This window comes from Salmo trutta, chromosome 6 (genome assembly GCF_901001165.1).
Source record: "Salmo trutta chromosome 6, fSalTru1.1, whole genome shotgun sequence".
Lineage (NCBI taxonomy): Eukaryota > Metazoa > Chordata > Actinopteri > Salmoniformes > Salmonidae > Salmo > Salmo trutta.
Window position 1 is genome coordinate 45,076,742 of NC_042962.1, and position 13,568 is coordinate 45,090,309.

Below are 13,568 nucleotides of genomic sequence, written 5' to 3' on the forward strand. Positions count from 1 at the left end.
TCCGTACCCCACACATACAATTATCTGTAAAGTCCCTCAATCCAGTAGTGAATTTCAAGAACAGATTCAACCACAAAGACCAGGGTGGTTTTTCAATGCCTTGTAAAGAACGGCACCAACTGGTAGATGTGTAAAAAAATATATATATTTTTAAAGCAGATGCTGAATATCTCTTTGAGCATGGTGAAGTTATTAAATAGGCTTTGGATGATGTATCAATACACCAAGTCGCTACAAAGATACAGGCGTCCTTCCTAACTCAGTTGCCGGAGAGGATGGATTTCACCATGAGGCCAATGGTGATTTAAAAACTGTTACAGAGTTTAATGGTTGTTATATGAGACAAATTAGGATGTTTCAACATTGTAGCTACTCCACAAGAGTAAAAGAAGGAAGTGAAAAGATGGAAGCCTGTACAGAATAAAACTATTTCGAAAAATTCACTTAAGTAATACTGCTAAGTAATAATACTGCAAAAAGTTGGCAAAAAAATACATTTTTGTCCTGAATACAAAGTGTTATGTTTGGGGAAAATCCAACACAACACTGAGTACCACTGTTCATATTTTCAAGCATGGTGGTGTAACGGGCATCGTAAGGATTAGACCAAGGTGCAGCAGGAATGTGTATACTCATCTTCTTTATTAAATCAAAAGAAGGAAAAACAAAACAACGAACGCCACTAAACAGTCCTGTCAGGTGCACAGACACAAAACAGGAAACAACTACCCACAAATCCCATTACAAAAACACCCCTATACATAGGACCGTCAATCAGAAGCAACGAGGAGCAGCTGCTTCCAATTGAAGGTCAACCCCCATAAACTAAACATAGAAATAGAAAAACATAGAAATAGAAAGACTAGAACTAACATAGAAATACACTTGCATAGAACATAGACCAAAAAACCCCGGAACACATAAAACAAACACCCCTCTTACATAAGCACATAGCCCAACAAACCCCGAACCAAATAAAACAAACACCCCCTGCCATGTCCTGACCAAACTACAATAACAAATAACCCCTTTACTGGTCAGGACGTGTCAGGTGGTGGCTGCATCATGTTATAGGTATGCTTGTCATCGGCAAGGATTACAGAGTTTTTTTAGGATAAAAATAAATGGAACAGAGCTAAGCACAAGCAAAATCCTAGAGAAAAACCTGGTGCCGACTTCTTTCCAACAAACGCCGAAGTCGATGCCTTTACTTGTTCGGGCGGCATTCGGCGGTCGTCGTCGCCGGTCTTCTAGCCTTCATCGATCTACTTTTCATTTTCCATTTGTTTTGTCTTGTCTTCCCACACACCTGGTTTTAATTCCATCATTACATGTTGTGTATTTAACCCTCTGTTCCCCCCATGTCCTTGTCCGGAATTGTTTATTGTAAGTGCTTGTGCACGTATGCTGGTGTGTGACGGGTTTTGTTACCCATTGTTTGTTTGTTCTATTTTACAGTGTTTTTTTAATTATTAAACTGCTCCGTTGGAACACAGTTTTTTCTCTCCTGCGCCTGACTTCTTTGCCACCAGTACGCACCCTTTACACTATGGGATGGGAGATAAATTCATCTTTCAGCAGGACAATAACCTAAAACACAAGATGAAATCTACACTGGAGTTGCTTACCAAGATGACATTGAATGTTCCTGAGTGGCCTAGTTACAGTTTTGACTTAAATTGGCATTGCAAATCTATGGCAAAACTTGAACATGTCTTTCCAGCAATGATCAACAACCAACTTGGCTGAACATGAAGAATTTAAAAAAGAATAATGGGCAAATATTGTACAATACAGATATGTAAAGCTCTTAGAGACTTACCCAAACAGACTCAAAGCTGTAATCACTGCCATTGATTTATCCCATTCAGGTGTGCATCAGGCATTACACTCCAGCCAGACTCCTCATTAAGTCTAATAGATGTCCTTCTGTAACTGGAGAGAGTGTTACAGTTATGCATTTCCATGGAAATATGTTCCTAAATCGGCTTCCATAATAATACCAGATTCACAAAACAGCTGATGATAGGTAAAGGGAAACTCAATTCAACGACAAGTCATAATATAGTTAATATAGAGTAAATCTGTCTCTTCCTCTGTGCTCTATTATAAACTACATGTTAAATGGGGGGTGGGGGGAGGTGTACATTAATTGTGTGTTTGTGTGCATGTGAGTGCGTGTGTGTGTGCGCGTGTGTGTGTATCCCTCTGGTAATAGTGGAGGCCTTCTAATAAGCTCATAGCCCGTGAGGCTTTGGGGAGGATAATCCAGCCGCGTTGCTGTGCTGATCAAGTTTCCCTCTTCACCATCACCCTCCCGCATCCCAACAGAGAGAGGAGAGGGAGAGGGAGTGGGCTATATAAACCAACCCTGTCCGAGAGGGGCTCTGTGCATCACTGCTGGGATCGGGATGGAGCTGTGGCTCTCTTTTCCTCTCTTCTCCAGTCTTATCACTACTGGGATGAGGCTCTGCCTCTTCCTCTGTCGCACTCCACTCTTCATTCAGCCTCCTCTAATCTCTCTGCCAAGTTTGAGTTCAAGGTGTCAGCTACCTCCAGGGGCAGCTGTTGCTTCAGCTTGTATAGTCTATTCCTGATGTTGTTTCAACTGATTTACCAATTAAAAACACCCCTTATTTTTTATTTATTTTTTACCTTTATTTAACGAGGCAAGTCAGTTAAGAACAAATTCTTATTTTCAACGACGGCCTAGGAACAGTGGGTTAACTGCCTTGTTCAGGGGCAGAAGGACAGATTTTTACCTTGTCAGCTCGGGGATTCAATCTTGCAACCCTTCGGTTACAAGTCCAACGCGCTAACCGCTAGTCTACCTGCCGCCCCATATCTGAGTGAACAAGACATTAATCACACTTCTCACTCAGACATACTGACATATTGAAACATGTTCACAGAGTTGGAAATGATAACATATAGAATAAGGATAAACTGGAAATAAACTCAATATGAGTTAATAATTATGCATGACGTATTAAACCACCCAGACTCATCAAAGATACAGTCATCCTTCTGAACTGAGCTGCAGGGCAGGAAAGAAACTATTTAGCGATGTCACCATGAGGCCATTGGTGATTTTAAAACAGCTACAGAGTTCAATGGTTGTGATGGGAGAAAACTGTGGATGGATCAACAACAATATACTGATTCCACAATAATGAAGGCACTGTAGGTGTGAGATGACGGGCGCATGAGCCCCCAGAGCTGCTAGCCCCCCGCCTGGCGGGGGCTGCGGGGGTTTCTGCTATCCCAATGAAGAATGCTTATGCACTATTCTGTGTTATCCAGGTACTGCAGAGGAGAGGATAACACTTTGTTCACCAAAGTGGCTTAGAAAAGTGCTGTTCCCTCGCGCCCTGGTCTTGTGCCCTTTGAACAGTAGTACGTTAAGGCGAGGCAAGGCCATGTTTGGTGCTTCAACAAATGACCTCCCTAATAAAAAAAAATAAAAAAACAACAAGAATATATGTCTGCCTCTGTTGGAAATTCAATAATGATTTCATCCACTTTGCCTTCTGTCTTGAGAATATTGAATATGATTGTAGATCAAATCCATTCCAGATTGCCATTCACCCAACTTTTAAAAGGTTTCATCCTCTCAAATTGGTTGTGAGCAGTTGTGTGCAAAGTAGAGCACAGTGAATATATTGTTGAACGTTTTTCTTGGAAAGGAAAAATAAATAAATACATAATTATTTATTTAATATTATACATTTTATTTTTCAGTCCCTGTCAGAAATGTTGTTTATTTCATCTCAGTTACTTAATTAATTCTCTAATACCTAGCCTATTATACAGTGGGCTCAAAGTATTGGGACAGTGACACATCTTTTGTTGTTTTGGCTCTGTACTACAGCACTTTGGATTTGAAATTATACAAAGACTCCAGTATGAGATTAAAGTGCAGACTGTCAGCTTTAATTTGATGTTATTATCATCTATATCGGGTGAACCGTTACAGCACTTTTTGTACAATGTCCCACCATTTTAGGGGACCAAAAGTATTGGGACAAATTCACTTATATGTGAATTAAAGTAGTCAAAGGTGTAGTATTTGGTTCCATATTCCAAGCACGCATTGATTACATCAAGTTTGTGACTCTGCAAACTTGTTGGATGCATTTGCTGTTTGTTTCGGTTGTGTTTCACATTATTTTGTGCCCAATAGAAATGAATGGTAAATAATGTATTGTCATTTTGGAGTCACTTTTAAAGTAAATAAGAATATAATATGTTTCTGAACACTTCTACATTAATGCGGATGCTACTGTGGTTATGGATCGTCCTGAATGAATCGTGAATAATGATGAGAAAGTTAGACGCACAGATATCATACCCCCAAGACATGCTAGCCTCTCACCATTACAATGACAGGGGAAGTTAGCATTTTTGGAGGGGATATGGATATATATTTGTGCTTCTGTGACTTTCTCAACATTATCCATGATTCATTCAGTAAAATCCGTAATCATCCATTCACAGACTCCAAAACAATTTCTAGACAATGTTCTCAGGTTAGCGAAGCCTGTTGCATATTTTATTTTTCATCTGTATCTTTAGCTCTGCATTGTTGGAAAGGGACCCGTAAGTAAGCATTTCACTGTTAGTCTACACCTGTTGTTTACGAAGCATGTGCCAAATAACGTTTTATTTGATTAAGGTCTTTTATTGTTGTGAATACAACACTGATTATTTGTCTAAAAACATGCATTTTCCATAATTTAGGGGCTCAGACTGGCAGCTGTCTGCAATGTTGCCGGCCGCATATTTTTGAACTTTTATTTAACTAGGCAAGTCAATTAAGAACAAATTCTTACTTACAATGACGGCCAAGGAACAGTGGGTTAACTACCTTGTTCAGGGGAAGAACAACAGATTTTTACCTTGTCAGCACAGGGATTCAATCTAGCAACCTTTCAGTTGCTGGCACAACACTCTAACCACTAGGCTTCCTGCCACCCCTATCTGAGTGAACAACACATTAGTAACTGTTCTCGCTGATACATATTGACATATTGAAATCATTTGGATATGAGAATATATAGAATAAGGATAAACTGGAAATAAACCCAGTATAGAGTTCCATTATGCCTGGAGGTGTCCAATCAGCTAGTAGCTGACAGGAAGGGTGACAGCCATGAGAGATATCGCTCACATTTTCTTACGTCAACAGAACGATCATTATCACCTAAAGGAGTGGACGGGAAGTCGTGAAGAGCGTGAGGCATATTATCAGAACATTGTCCACGTTCCTAGATAATTAATAAGGGGTATTTTTAGCTGAAACAACGTGATATACTAGACAAGCTGAAGCAACAGCAGCCCCTGGAGGTAGCTGACACCTTGAACTGAAATCCAAGGCTTCCCTGTTTTCCCTCTCTTTTCAGTGAACTGTCTCCTCCACTTGTTCCCTCTGTCACTTTCCTTTACACTCTCTGACTCCAGTTAGTAGATCAAATAAAAGCAATGCTTTGGTGTTTGCCGGCGTGACCGACATCACTGTGATATTTTGCAAGACATTTGAGTATGGCTTTTATGCCAACTGTTGGGCAATTTCACATAAAGTTTGGTTTTGTGTGAGTTCATTTTTCCCTACTGGGTATTCTGGTTGTCGTGGATGGTGAGTGAGAGTGAATGGTTGGGCATTATTGAAAGTGACTAATCAACATGGTGCCTTGTCTTTTCAGCTCTCTGCTGTCCACAGCGCCTGTTGAAGCACTCTGTCCCCTAAGGGGACTGTAGTCCTCTCTTCCTCTCATCCATATCTCACCCACCAGCAACAACTACTGGAAATGCATACAGACACATGCACACATCGCAGGCACACAGACACACAGATTAGGCCAAACAGTGTAAGATGTAATGGATGTGAGCACGTTGACAAGCACAGCTTAGTAGACAGCACATCTTCTAACACCAGTAGAAGTGAAGTGACGTAGCTACCTTGCTAGATAACTCCTCTTCCATACCAACACAGTCTGTAAGGCAAACACATTATCATTGAAAATAGTTCACAATGAAATACAATCGTAAAAATCAAATCAAATCAAATTGTATTTGTCACATGTACAATACAACAGGTGTAGACCTTACCGTGAAATGCTTACTTACAAGCCTTTAACCAACAATGCAGTTCAAAAAATAGAGTTAAAAAAATATTTACCAAATAAACCAATTTTTAAAAAAAATACAAAAGTAACACAATAAAACAACAATAACAAGGCTATATACAGGGCATCAAGTCATTGCGCGGGGTCAAAGGCCAGTCAAGGCAATTTGTACATGTATGTAGGGGCAAAGTGACCATGCATAGAAAACAAACAGTCAGTAGCAGCAATGTAAAAGCAAAGGCGGGGTGGGGGTGGGGGGGGACTGTTCCATAAGGTGTTTTTTTAATCTGTTTTTTAAATCTAATTTTCCTGCTGGCATGAGTTACTTGATGTGGAATAGAGTTCTATGTAGTCATGGCTCTATGTAGTACTGTGTGCCTCCAATAGTCTGTTTTGGACTTGGGGACTGTGAAGAGGCCCGCTTGTGGAATGTCTTGTGGGGTATGCATGGGTGTCCGAGCTGTATGCCAGTAGTTTAGACAGACAGCTTGGTACATTCAACATGTCAATACCTCTCATAAATAAAAGTAGTGATGAAGTCAATCTCTCCTCCACTTTCAGTCAGGAGAGATTGACATGCATATTAATAATTTTAGCTCTCTGTGTACGTCCAAGGGCCAGCCGTGATGCCCTGTTCTGAGCCAATTGCAATTTTCCTAAGTCCTTTTTTGTGGCACCTGACCACACGACTGAACAGTAGTTAAGGTGTGACAAAACTAGGGCCTGTAGGACCTGCCTTGTTGATAGTGTTGTTAAGAAGGCAGAGCCTCGCTTTATTATAGACAGACTTCTACCCATCTTAGCTACTACTGCATGTCAAGAATCCCACCGAAGGTGGCTCCCCTGTCTGTTCGGGCAGTGCTCGGCGGTCGTCGTCGCCGGTCTACTAGCCACCTCTGATCCCTTTTTCCTTTTCTGTTTGTTTGGTCTTATTGGTTGCACCTGTTCCCTGTTTTGTTTCTTGATTTGTGTTTATTTAAGCCTGTTAAGCCCGCCCAGGTTTGTGCGGGATTATTTCACTGTTTGTTAGTTGGATGTGCTGGCTGGCGCCTTATTTTTACTCCGGACTGTTTTGCCCTGTGTTTTGGGTTGGTCTACCTTATTACGCGCCATTCTGTTTTGGCGTGACCGTTTTGTGCCGGAGAAATAAAAGACGTGATACTTACCCTCTGCTCTCTGCGCCTGACTCCAAGCACCACTCATAGAAATCCCTGACACTGCATCAATATGTTTTGACCATGACAGTTTACAATCTAGGGTTACTCCAAGCAGTTTAGTCATCTCAACTTGCTCAATTTCCACATTATTTATTTCTAAGATTTAGTTGAGGTTTAGGGTTTAGTGAGTGTTTTGTTCCAAATACAATGCTCTTAGTTTTAGAAATATTTAGTGCTAACCTATTCCTTGCCACCCGCTCTGAAATTAACTGCAGCTCTTTGTTGAGTGTTGCAGTCATTTCAGTCGCTGTAGTAGCTGACGTGTATAGTGTTGAGTCATCCGCACACAGACACTCTGGCCTTACTCAAAGTTAGCGGCATGTCGTTGGTAAAAGTTGAAAAAAGCAAGGGTCCTAAACAGCTACCCTGGGAAATTCCTGATTCTAACTGGATTATATTTGAGAGGCTTCCATTAAATAATACCCTCTGTGTTGTGTTAGTCAAGTAACTCTTTCTCCACGTTATAGCAGGGAGTGTAAGCCATAGCACATGTGTTTTTCCAGCAGAAGACTATGATCGATAATGTCAAAAGCTGCACTGAAGTCTAACAAGACAGCCCCCACAATCATTTTATCATCGATTTCTCTCAGCCGATCATCAGTCATTTGTGTAAGTGCTGTGCTTGTTGAGTGTCCTTCCCTATAAGCATGCTGAAATTCTGTTGTCAATTTGTTTACTGTGAAATAGCATTGTATCTGGTCAAACACCATTTTTTCTAGAAGTTTACTAAGGGTTGGTAATGAGCTGATTGATCGGCTATTTGAGCCAGTAAAGGGGGCTTTACTATTCTTGGGTAGTGGAATGACTTTACCTTCCCTCCAGGCCTGAGGGCACATGCTCTCTAGTAGGCTTAAATTGAAGATGTGACATATAGGAGTGGCAATATCATCTGCGATTATCCTCAGTAATTTTCCATCCAGATTGTCAGACCCCGATGGCTTGTCATTGTTGATAGACAACAATCATTTTTTACCTCTTCCACACTGACTTTATGGAATTCAAAAGTACAATTCTTGTCTTTGATAATTTGGTCCGATATACTTGGATGTGTAGTGTCAGCGTTTGTTGCTGGCATGTCATCCCTAAGTTTGCTTATCTTGCCAATGAAAAAGTCATTAAAGTATTTTGCAATATCAGTGGGCTTTGTGATGAATGGCCATCTGATTCAATGAATGAAAGAGCCGAGTTGGCTTTTTTTCCCAAAATTTCATTTTAGGTGCTTTTTATTATCATTCTTTATATCATTTATCTTTGTTTCATAGTGTAGTTTATTTGAATTTTTATCTAGTTTAGTCACATGATTTCTTAATTTGCAGTACATTTGCCAATCAGTTGGGCTGCCAGACTTAATTACCATACCTTCTGCCTCATCCCTCTCAACCATACATTTTTTTCAATTCCTCATCATTCCGAGGGGATTTAACAGTTTTTACAGTCATTTTCTTAATGGGTGCGTGCTTATTAGTAACTGGAATAAGTAGTTTCATAAATGTGTCAAGTGAAGCGTCTGGTTGCTCCTCATTACACACCACAGACCAGCAAATATTCATTACATCGTCAACATATGAATCACTACAAAACTTATTGTATGACCTCTTATACACTATATTAGGCCCAGCCTTTGGAACTTCGGTTTTCCTAGATATGGCTATTATATTGTGATCACTAACATCCTATGGATTTGGATACTGCTTTAAAACAAATATCTGCAGCATTAGTAAAGATGTGATCAATACATGTTGATGATTTAATTCCTGTGCTGTTTGTAACTACCCTGGTAGGTTGACTGACAACCTGATCCAGGTTGCAGGCATGAGTTACAGTTTGATGTTTTTTCCTGAGTGGGCAGCTTGATGAAAATATACTTCTGTGTTGATATCACATACATTATAAAGCATTTCACACATATTATCCAGATACTGACTGTTAGCACTTGGTGGTCTATAGCAGCTTCCCACAAGAATAGGCTTTAGGTGAGGCAGATGAACCTGTAGCCATATTACTTCAACAGTATTTAACATTAGATCGTCTCTAAGCTTTACAGGAATGTGGTTCTGAACACCGCCTCCGTTGGCATTTCTGTCTTTTCGGAAGATGTTATAACCATGTATTGCTACCACTGTATCATCAAAGATATTATCTAAGTGAGTTTCAGAGCTAGTCAGAATATGAACGTCATCTGTTACAAGAAAGTTATTGACTTCATGGACTTTGTTTCTTAGGCTACATATGTTAATATGGACTATTTTTAGCACTTTTCTGTGTTGCTTGATTGTTTTTAATGCTTTACTGGGAAGCTTAGAGTTAGACTTACTCATGTTATTTACATTGGAGCTGATAGTGCAGGGTGAGCTGCATTAAGTGTTCTTCCTGCTATTGCACACCTCCTCAGTGCTAACAGCTAACATTTATTTTGTCTGTGATGTGGACAACAAGGAACTTGAAACTCTCGACCCGCTCCACTACAGCCCTGTTGATGTTAATGGGGGCCTGTTCGGCCCGCCTTTTCCTGTAGTCCACGATCAGATCCTTTGTCTTGCTCACATTGAGGGAGAGGTTGTAGTCCTGGCACCACATTGCCAGGTCTCTGACCTCCTCCCTATAGGCTGTCTCATCATTGTCAGTAAGCAGGTCTACCACTGTTGTGTCGTCAGCAAACTTAATGATGGTGTTGGAGTTGTTTGGCCACACAGTTGTGGGTGAACAGGGAGTACAGGAGGGGACTAAGCACGCACCCCTGAAGGGCCTCAGTGTTGAGGATAAACGTGGCAGATGTGTTGTTGCCTACCCTTAGCACCTAGGGGGCGGCCCATCAGGAAGTCCAGGGTCCTGTTGCAGAGGGAGGTGTTTAGTCCCAAGGTCCTTAGCTTAGTGAGGAGCTTTGTGGGCACTATGGTGTTGAACGCCAAGCTGTAGTCAATGAACAGCATTCTTACATAGGTGTTCCTTTTGTCCAGGTGGGAAAGAGCAGTGTGGAGTGCGTTCGAGATTGCGTCATCTGTGGATCTGTTGGGGCGCTATGCAAATTTTACATTTACATTTAAGTCATTTAGCAGACGCTCTTATCCAGAGCGACTTACAAATTGGTGCATTCACCTTATGATATCCCATTGAAGTGGGTCTAGTGTTTCCAGGATGATGGTGTTGATGTGAGCCATGACCAGCCTTTCAAAGCACTTCATGGCTACAGATGTGAGTGCAATGGGGCGGTAATCAATTAGGCAAGTTACCTTCGCTTCCTTGGGCACAGGGACTAGGGTGGTCTGCTTGAAACATGTAGGTAAGTTGTCTGAGTTATGATCCGACAGACTGTGGACATCACCATGGAAAATCGATGCAATAGATTGAATGTTAAATATTTTCACCCAGGAGGGCATGACTTCACGAAGATACCCTTATGCCAATCTTCCTTGTAGATTGGCAACATTGACAGGAACTGCCCTGCTAATTTGTTTGGGGAGTGGGGAGATCCCAGGAATTGTCCATCTATTTCACAGCATCCGAACTCCCTGGCATGCTGATATTGAAATATCTTCAGCACTGTGCCATGGCAGCTCTTTATGGGGGCATGATTTTCACATTTTCATAAATTCCCTGATCTCTCAGCTCAGCCAGGCTGTCCATCTGAGGGGCCAGGCAAGTGACAATTTTCCCTTATTTGGGGATTCAGACTGCCCGGCGGACCGTGAAATGAGTTCATTTAATCAAACCAAGTAGCAAATGACTGAAATGACTGGTGTTGCAATAATATCACACACCGTCATAATCATTTATACGTTTAGAAAGGGAAAAAAATTCCCCACTGTTGTTTCTAAGTGTTGAAACGGAGTTTCTCTACTGAAGCCTACCATGTAGTCAGATATAGGGGAGTTGGCGTGTACGACCAATCTTGTATTCAGTCATTTCTTGCAACTTAAGAGCACAATAACAAAGGTTATCTGAAATATTAACCACAAATATCTGTAATATGTAATAAATTGCCATATTTAATTTAGAACTTGAAATTGTTGTCCTATTTCCTTCCTTCTCTTCTTCATCAATCATACTGTATCAGAAACCATGCTGTGGCAATCTAGATCTATCATCCAGTCACTTTATCTACATAAAAAAACAAAATGGTTCTCCCATCACAGGGCTCATAATTTCACAGGCGGATCTAGACCCATCCTCATCATCATAAATCTGTTGATAAATGCTCACGTTTCCATATGCCAACAAAGGAGTCATCCATCTATAACCGGACAGGAGCAGATGATCAGGCAGGGGAGTGAGGGATAGCGTCGCTGTTTATACCTCTTACTCCAGATCTCAAATATTGATTGGCTTTTGAGACTCACTCACATGCCTCAGCCTCAGACTGCGATTGCTGATCAGCATCAGAATGAAGCAGCTTTTTCTTTGAAGGTGAAGAGCTGTCTGTAGACATTGGGATTTTGGTCATTATAAGAAAGTAATGTGTTGTACTGTCTGTCTAGCCTACTCTGGGCACAGAGCAGTTCAATATCCAGTTTTGATTTACATTTGATTAAGTTGTCAATTAACGTGAATTCAACATGAAATCAACAAAAAAATGGCATTGGATTTAGGTTAAAGGTTGGATGAAAAAAATATGAATTTCACTGTTACATTGTTGACTTTTTTTCTAATCTAATCAAGAAACAGTATTGATTCAACCAGTTTTTGCCCAGTGGGTCTTTGTTTTGAAGGCAAAGTGTTTGTTGTTATCGAGGAAAACAAAGTCAGCTCAGATTGATTATTATGCTGTTGTTTTTTTGGACAAAATTCCTCCATCGCTCCAAGGTGTTGGTTTCCCTTCGTTATCACCTGATTTATGCATGATGTTCATGATGAGAACATTTATGTTGCTACATTTTTCTTGTGGTTTAATTGTATGCCTGATGCATGTTAATGAAATCTAATTAAATCATGAATGGAAAAACATGTATTTGTTTATCAATTCATAAAACATGATTATCAGCCCACAATCCAAGCAGTTTTTCTAACAATTGACCTCCTTTTGCTTTTCCACCTTGTCAGAAAATGGCTGTTCTTTATGTAGATAATGAGTGCCGTTAGCATCATGCTCTGTGTTCTTAGAACGTTGTCTAGTAATGGGCACAAAAATACAATTACTGAACGGGGATCTCTATTCAAGTCAATGGTGGTAGTTTATATGGCCGCTCTAGTGATTCTATTTCTATGATTATGGTTTCACTGCACGGTGCATTGGCTTCAGTTGCAGCTTCTCTTCACCCTGTCCTTAGTATAACAAAGAACCAAGCAGCATGCTCAATGAAACACAGAGGAGGGCCAGCCTAGTGTATGGCTCTGTGAGCAGTAAATTGACAATCTCGGTTCTCTCAGAAATGTCAGACGGAAGTTATTAGCCTGGCAGGCAGCCATTTTCTATAAATAGAAAATGACACATTTTCATAGGCACATTATCATTTGCCAACAGATGAGCTGAGGAGAGAGAGGAGAGAGAACCAGAATCCTGCAAATGAAACAGTCAATTTAGTGTGAGAAATAAAACTATTTGTTTTTTATCATTAAACGAGGGGGAGGAAATTTAAATGAAAAATGTGCAGCGATATTATGTAGTCCCTTAAATTGCTTAGTTCCAAAGTGAGGAATTTTGATCACCAAGAAGTCATGAAAAGGGCAACAACAGAGTATATATGGGTTGGCATCGCAAATCAACGTGGGTCAGATGATGACTGCACACTCATTAAAACCTCTCTAATTTGTCTCCCTTTTTTCAGCATCCCCATTGAGATGAAGGCTTGAATGCAAACAAAACTAAAGCTCCATGGGATTCAATGTGAGGGATAAATTGCTACTGCTATACCTCTCCCATGCAGTCAACTTGGCTGACACAGGAACCACAGAACTAGAATTCCACCATTCACATTCCAGTAATTCTAGTTATAAGGCTGAAATGGAACTCCATCCTCAACTCTCCTTTCGAATAAAGATTGACATCTGAGACAGTTTAGTGTCAGCACAAGTACCCACTCATAATGCAACGCATAAATGATCGTATCACACAACACATTGTGGACAGAGGAAGGAAGACCCTATGGGCCCTAGTCAAAAGTAGCGACTATATAGGGAATAGGGTGCCATTTGAGACGCAGCCCAAACCATTCTGACTCGCTGTGAGCTGAGTGTGGCTGCATATTCAGGGATCAAGCACCATAAGGTTGACGTCTCCACCCGACTCAGA